Source organism: Hemicordylus capensis, chromosome 7, assembly GCF_027244095.1.
Source record: "Hemicordylus capensis ecotype Gifberg chromosome 7, rHemCap1.1.pri, whole genome shotgun sequence".
NCBI classification, from domain to species: domain Eukaryota; kingdom Metazoa; phylum Chordata; class Lepidosauria; order Squamata; family Cordylidae; genus Hemicordylus; species Hemicordylus capensis.
The window spans coordinates 643419-650940 of record NC_069663.1 but is presented as its reverse complement, the minus strand read 5'-3'; the positions used below and the strand labels follow the sequence as shown (position 1 = coordinate 650940).

At 49.8% G+C, this 7522-nt stretch overlaps 1 protein-coding gene across 1 annotated transcript in view; it reads left to right on the top strand.

Moving 5' to 3' along the window:
* Positions 1-373: 373 nt before the first annotated feature.
* Positions 374-7522, top strand: part of LOC128332711 (uncharacterized) — a 31048-nt gene continuing 23899 nt past the window's right edge. Inside the window, exon 1 of the mRNA XM_053267335.1 lies at positions 374-748. The gene's annotated coding sequence lies outside the window, so the exon portion shown is untranslated. The remainder of the gene's footprint in view (positions 749-7522) is intronic.

The window sequence follows — 7522 nt, the reverse complement described above, 5'->3', positions numbered from 1 at the left end:
ATCCTTCCCTAGCCACGACGTTCCCACTGTAATCCTCTGGCCAACATGCAGCAGCTGGATTTCCTCCCCTTTCAGGATCTGACCCCGCTCTGTCTCCTGACGGTGGAGATGCAATCTCCCCTCACCCCTCAACCAGCCCATCCACAAAAGCGACTGGAATCGTTTCCTTACCTCACAAGACCATTCGGTGTCCACGGTCTGGAGAAACCATCCATCCTCCTCAACCGTAAAGACACTGCAGGAAGAAATACAATGGCCTGAGTACCTCAGAAGAGCCTTGCTGGATCAGACCAAAGATGCATCTGGCCCAGCACTCTGCTTCCAATAGGGGACAGCCATCCGGCAGGCCTCCAGGAAGCTATCCTCTGTGCCCTTCAAGCTAGCGGACATCACCACCACATCTTGGAAGAGTGAATGCTTCTACGCAGGGGCGTAACTACCATGAGGCCGGGGGAGGCCGTCGCCTCGGGGCCCCACTGCCTTGAGGGGCCCCCCAGAGACACCTCCCATGACTCCCCATTGCCCCCTGCCCAGCCCCAAGACCCTTCAGCCACTTGCCCTGTTTGCCCTCCCTCCTTCTGGTCCTCCTGGTCGGGGCTTCCAGGGAGGCCTCCGTGTAGGCCTCCGTGAAGCCTGAATTCGAGTAGGCTGGCCAGCCCCAGGAAGAAGGCTGGCAGTCAGAGTGGCCACTCCAGTTCTCTGCAGCAGACCCTCTTCTTCCCAGGCCAGACAGCTCAGCCGTGGCCAGGTAGAATGTGGATTCCTTTTGGTGGTCACACCCCGCCCCCCGCCCCCTATAGACAGGTAGGGATCTGCTTGCCATAGGGCTTGGATGGGGGGTGGGGAGACCGAGAAGTCTCTGAATATTTAATTGAAGACTGATTGGAAAATTGGCTGGCTTAAAAAAAAACCTCTAAAAAGTCCTAGAAGTGGCTTGTTTCATGGCAGGAAATTACAAAAACTTCTGGAACAAATTTATTTATGTATTCATTCATTCATTCATCAATACACTTCTGTTCAAGTTGTTTTGCAACCCAGGTCTGAGTGAGAACTGAGACATGAGTGAGAACTGTGACGCATGTGTTGTGCTTTTATATTTTTTCCCCTTAGGGTCAATCTGGCCAACATGTGAATGCAGCACCTCCTTTCCAGAGGAGATGTGTGTTAAAGGGCTTTCAAAGCCTCTTGTGAAAAACCTCCTGGAATCAAACTGGACTGAATTGGTTCAGAATTCTGAGAAAACAAACATAGGCTCACCCTGCATGGTTGAAAGTCTCCTTTGCTAATCTGCAGCAAGGGGCCCATCTTAATAATTAGTGTTTCTAGTGTGTTCTAGGCATTAAAAGTAGCACAAATATATAGTATTCAATGTATATCACTATATATTGTGAAGTGTGTGTGTATTCAGTGAAATGTATTTCTTGGCAGCATACATATTTTGAAATATCAGACTTAAATCCTTGGAAGCCTGGGGTGTGTGGAAGCCCTGGACTTTGGGGGGGGGGCATTTTGAAATCTCTTCTCAGGGCCCACTCCAACCTTGCTACGCCCCTGAGTGCATTTGGCTCCGTTCTTAGAGCTCTACTTCGAAAACGGAGCACAATGCAGAGAGCTTCATGATTGAAAAGGGAGCTGCATCTGCTGTCCACAGAGCCACCACCGGGTATTACTTGCTGGCAGACTGGAAGTCGCTTAGATGAACTTCAAGCTCAAATCCTTGGTTTTGTAAATACACCACATGAAAAAGGAATTTTTGACTTGGAAATAGTTGTGCCTGAAAGGTATCCATTTGAGCCTCCAAAGATGCACTTCCTGACTCCATTTAAAGAAGGTTTTACTCCCATATAATTCTTCCCTTCTCATTTGCTCAATTTTGTACATCTGTTTTTTGTATGTTTTGAATGAGGACAGAAATGTGAGAATAAAAGCCCCCTGCTTACGGGGCAAAGAGGCACCTTTTTCTCTTTGTAAACTGCCCTGAGGCATTTTTGGAAGGGCGGAATAGAAATCGAATTATTATTATTATTATTAAAAAATTTCTCGGCGGGGGGGCCCATTTAAGAATCTTGTCTCAGGGCCCACTCCAACCTAGTTACGCCCCTGCTTCTACACAATGTATGAAGACGTCGTTTTTGACTGTCTGCCCTGCAACTCTTGTCAGTCAGCGGCACTGGATCCATCCCAGATCCAGGCTGGCAGGGGGACAGAAAACCTTCCCTACACAAAAGTTCAAGAAGAAACTCTACCTCCTCGGGGAACTGATGGCATGTGCGTCTTCCAAGATCTCGTTCCCAGTGTTGACGGTCTGAATCCTGGAGCTGTCCGAGAATGACTTCTGTAGATGAGAATGGAGAGAGGAATGGGTGCTCTGGGGCCCACTTGACCTTTCCAGGGCATCTGGGGTCCAAACATCAACCCTCCTTCAAGAGGTCCTTCTTAACAGAGGAGCTTAAAGCAGGAGGTGGCTCCTTAGCACCTCAAAACCGTGTCTACCAACGTGTAACTGGGCTCAGAGAGGAACCAAACCCAAGAATCTACTGAACCTCAGAAACCAGCTTTCTGCCCATTCCTGGGCAGTCGGGAGAGATCATGGCTATTACACAACATTTGGAGTGGCAGGATCCCGAAGTAGAGTCAGGCCTCCTGCTACATGGGACACTGTGGTTTCTTGAATGGTGCCTTTAATTAAGGAAAGCCTAGCTAAGTTCTTCTCTTTGCTGGGCAGAGCTATTGGCCACTTGATGCTGCAGACCTGTGTTTTGAGGCCCTTTTCAATGACACCAGAAAGGGGGCCATGTGGAGCCAAGAAGTGGCAGGGGGGAAAGAGTGCACCATCTACCCCAAAGAAGACTTTCCCACTCTAGTTCCCCTCCAGACTGCTCCCTTCCTGGATGTGTTTTCTGCTTGGTAGTCCAGAACAAAATCAAAGTCTAGAACCCTGGGGGAGGGAGTGATTTGGGGCAGGAGAGCGGAATGAAGGAGCCAGGTTGGAAGATAGGTAGACACACCCCTCTTCCCTCTCAGCACTTCCCATCCCAAAAGTTCCCATGATGCTTCCTCCATAGCGAGGGTCTCCAACCTTTGCCTGAGTCACTTGTAGTTGAGCCCGGATTGTCACTCATCCCACCCACCCAATTCACTGCTACTACCACTGCAAATATCAAGGCATATGGCTTTTCCAGACAAGTTCTCAAAGCATCCCTTCAACTTGCTAAGACTGGATCTCTACCACACGCCCTCTATTCTAGCTCGAAATGGGGTCTCTCCCACCCCCTCCCAGCCCTGCCATGTACAGACTGGGTTTTCATCCCTTACCAGTGACCATTTGCTCGTTTTGGCTACGGAGCACTCTTCATATATCTCCTATGGCTGGAAGTCACTGAGATGGGAAAAGGACAAAAGACACAAGTGAGTGAGTATTTCAAAGGAACCCAGAGTAGTCAGTTTCCAGTAGTGGGCAGGGGTGAAGGCAAGAACCCTCCAAGCTCCTTGCAACATAAAGGTTACTTTATTTTATTTTATTTTATTTTATTTTATTTTATTTTTTTATTTATATACCCTCCCCGCTCTCCACAACATAAAGGGCTTTCTTTCTTTCTTTCTTTCTTTCTTTCTTTCTTTCTTTCTTTCTTTCTTTCCTGATTCATTCATTCATTCATTGGATTTATATATATTTATATACTGCCTAATTTAAAAACCTCTAAAACAGCTCAGCTCCCTTGGTTGGGGTTTGGAGAGCGGCTCCTGGTCAGAGTAGAGCAATGGTCTGACTCAGCATCACCTGTTCCGAGGGGCTGCCACGACCCCCTCCTCTGCCCCCCAGAGGGGCTTCCATCACTCCCCATCTCAACTGCTCCCTTTGCCCTGCAACCACTCAAGGAGGCACCAGCGGATCCAGCCCTGAAGGAGCAGCCAGCCACACCCTGGCTCCAGCCTCACGCTCTGGGTGGCTGCAGGGCTCACCTGGAATCCAGGCATTGAGAAATGGTGGGCCAGGCCCACCAGCCCATGGAGCCCCACAGCCCTTCAGTCCTCAGAGAGCAGACTAGGGGACCGATCCCCCCACCCCACCCATCCTCCTTTGGAACCCTAGGGAGCAAAATGTGCACGAGAACCCTCCCTGGCCTCCTGTGCCTGAACCCCTGGATCCTCTCCCAGAAGCCAGGTAGCTCAGACGGATTGGCTCCTCTCCTTTGGAACTCCCTTTGCCTGCCCCTGCTCTCATTCCTTTCTGTCTTCCCCACATTCCAATAGTAAGAACTTAGACTGGGTGCCTCTTGCAAACTGGGACCTCTTGGGGGTTGGGCTTATGAATGTTGGGGGTCATGACTTCTATGGCAGAGTATTCAGGAGCTAATTCACTCCCATTACAGCAGAAGTCAACAGGGTCTCCGGGGCAACAGCTTGTCCATGATAAGCAGGGAGATTCACACAAGGTTAAACTAATCTGCTTTATTCTGAAGAAGATGCTGAGAGGAAAAGACCTCTATCTGACTTCTGGCTATGTGTTGGTCAGAGAGAGACCTGTCATGGTCATCAGGGTTACTGGTGCCAAAGGCCGATGGCATCTGGAGCTGGATCTCCAACAATGAAACCCTGGCAGGGGCCATGTTTCTTGAGAGGATCCTAAGTGGTCCTGAAATCCAAGGTGCCATAAATCAAGAATGGGCCCAGATAACCCAGGAGGAGCAGGAGGACGTACCTGAGAGGAGCCACAGGAGTTGCCTCATCAAGGCTGCCCACGCCGCGGAGTGAGGGGCATCCTTCTCCCATGTCCTGTCAAGGAGAGAGGAGAGCAGGAGTGAGGATGGGCTGGGCCAGCTCACACCCACCGGGGTCATTCCTAAGCAGCCAGTGGGGACTCCCACCCTAGATTTCTCATCAAACCGCTTTGAGAACTTTGGTGGTCTTTCCCCCACATTGGACCTCTTTGGGGCAGGGTGGTGAACCCTTCCTCTAAACCCCCTGCCGGAGGCCATGTTCAGCGCTCCCACATGGCCCCAAATGAACCAAATTTGGCGTGAGCCGCAGGGGAGACAGGTTGCTCTCCCCCTGCTAAATATCAGAGTATGACCACTTTGAAGGGGTCTCTTGGCTCAGTTAGCTGAACTCCCTGGGCCCCGTGGTTGGCATGGGGCACCACCAGCCAGCAGGGTTGCCAACTCTCTCATTAATCCTGCTCCTGTGACTTCAGCAGAAGGCTGGCATGCAGATATCAAGCTGGTGATGCATTTCCCATCTCTTTGGGCTAAGCTGGTCAAGCTTTTGCTCAGAGCAGAGGAGCCAGGCCATATCAAGAGGGGGCAATTCCCATCTTCCATAGAACCTGCGACTCCCCCTGGGCAGAAATGGCCCTTTCAGTCCTCCCTCCATCCCCCTCCTCAACATTTCATTTCTTTTACCGAAGAATGACCAGTGTTGTTTTCTTCACTCCCTCATATGGCCATCCTGCCCCCCTGAAGGGGGAAGCTGCAAGGATCTCGGAGAGACCAGGAACCCCTTCCCTTCCTCTGTGCAGGTGGCTCCACTCTGCAGTTCCTCTCTGGATGAGATCCTGGAGGAGGGAGGGGGCTGACGGGGCTCTGACCCATCGATGGGGGGCTGCTACTCCATGAAGACCCCGTGAAGATGGTGTGGGCCAGTCCCTTCCTGCACTACAAGGTCAGCCCAGAGGGGCCAGGACAGTCTCACTTCCTAAATGTCTCCACCTTGACCCAAATCCAACCCCTGGGGGTCTCCCCACCCCCACCCCCTTCATCGAAAGGGGGCAATTCCCATCCTCCACATAAGTGCCACTTGGCAGATCTTGCCATTTCTATCTTTCCTCCATCCTCCTCCACAACATTTCATTTCTTTTATATCCTACTTTTAGTTTAAAAATATCAAAGAGGCTTACAAACAATAAAACTTGTATTATTTCATTCTAAGCTACTGAGGAAGAAGCCTTTCAAAACAAGGTCATCATCACCATCAATCCAAAGAGGGAGGGAGGGAGGGATCTAGGGAGGGAGAGTGCCTCTCCGCAGGGGTGTTGCTGGAGACTTAAAATGTTCCCGAGCCTGATCCCTTTTATTTATTTATTTATTTATTTATTTATTTATTTATTTATTTCATTTATATACCGCCCTTCCGAAATGGCTCAGGGCGGTTTACAATTAAAACAGGAAACATTAAAAACAATTAAAACAGAGATGCAAATATAAATACCAATTTAAAACTACTTAAAAAACAATTAAACTATCAAAACAATTAAAACACTGAAAACCAGGTATTAAAACAATTAAAACTGATTAAAAACCCTGAAAGGCCAGGCTCTCTTGAAGGACAGTAAAGAATCAAGATTACGAATTTCCGCTGGGAGTGCATTCCACAGTCCAGGAGCAGCTACAGAGAAGGCCCGCCTTTGAGTCGTCACCAAACGAACCGGTGGTAACCGGAGACGGACTTCCGCAGATGACCTTAACGTGCGGTGGGGATCATGTAAAAGAAGGCGCTCTCTAAGATATCTTGAACCCAAGCCGTTCAGGGCTTTAAAGGTAATAACCAGCACTTTGTATTTTGCCCGGAAAAAAATTGGCAGCCAGTGTAACTGTTTTAAAACAGGCTTTTGAGCATCCAATCCAGGCATTTCCAGCTCCCAAGAATGACGAATATTTTTTTTAAAGCCACCTAATGGCGATGCAGGGAAGCAACTTGCCTAGAGAGCAAGAGGCTGTTGGTTCGAATGCCTGCTGGTGTGTTTCCCAAACAATGGGAAACTCCTATATCGTGCAGCAGCAATCAAGGAAGGTGCTGAAAGGCCTCATCTCAGACTGCACAGGAGATGGCAATGGTCAACCCCTCCTGTATTCTAGCAAAGATAACCAAAGGGCTCTGTGGGCACCAGGAGTCGACACTGACCAACAGCACAATCTTTCCTCTCCTTTAATATGGCCATCCTGCCCCACTGAAGTGGGAAGCTGCAGGGATCTCGGAGAGGCCAGGAGGTCCTTCCCTTCCTCTGTGCAGGTGGCTCCACTCTGCACTTCCTCTCTGGATGAGGTCCTGGAGGAGGGAGGGGGCTGACGGGGCTCTGACCCATCGAAGGGGGGCTGCTGCTCCATAAAGACCCTGTGAAGATGGGCTGGGCCAGTCCCTTCCTGCCCACCAGGGTCAGCCCAAAGGGGCCAGGACAGTCTCACTTCCTAAATGTCTCCACCTTGACCCAAATCCAACCCCTGGGGGTCTCCCCCCACCCCCTTCAACAAGAGGGGGCAATTCCCATCCTCTACAGAACCGGCAACTCCCACTTGCCAGAATTCGCCATTTTTATCCTCCTTCTTCCCCCCCACCCACATTCCATTAAATTGATATCTTCCTTTTAATTTAAAAATAATGAAGTGGCTAACAAACAATAGAACTCATATAATCCCATGCAAAGCTACAGAGGAAGAAGCCTTCCAAAAAATGAAGGTCATCCCCATCTATCCAAAGAGGAAGAGAGAGGGGGAGCCTCGCTGCAGGGTTGTTGCTGGATGCTGAA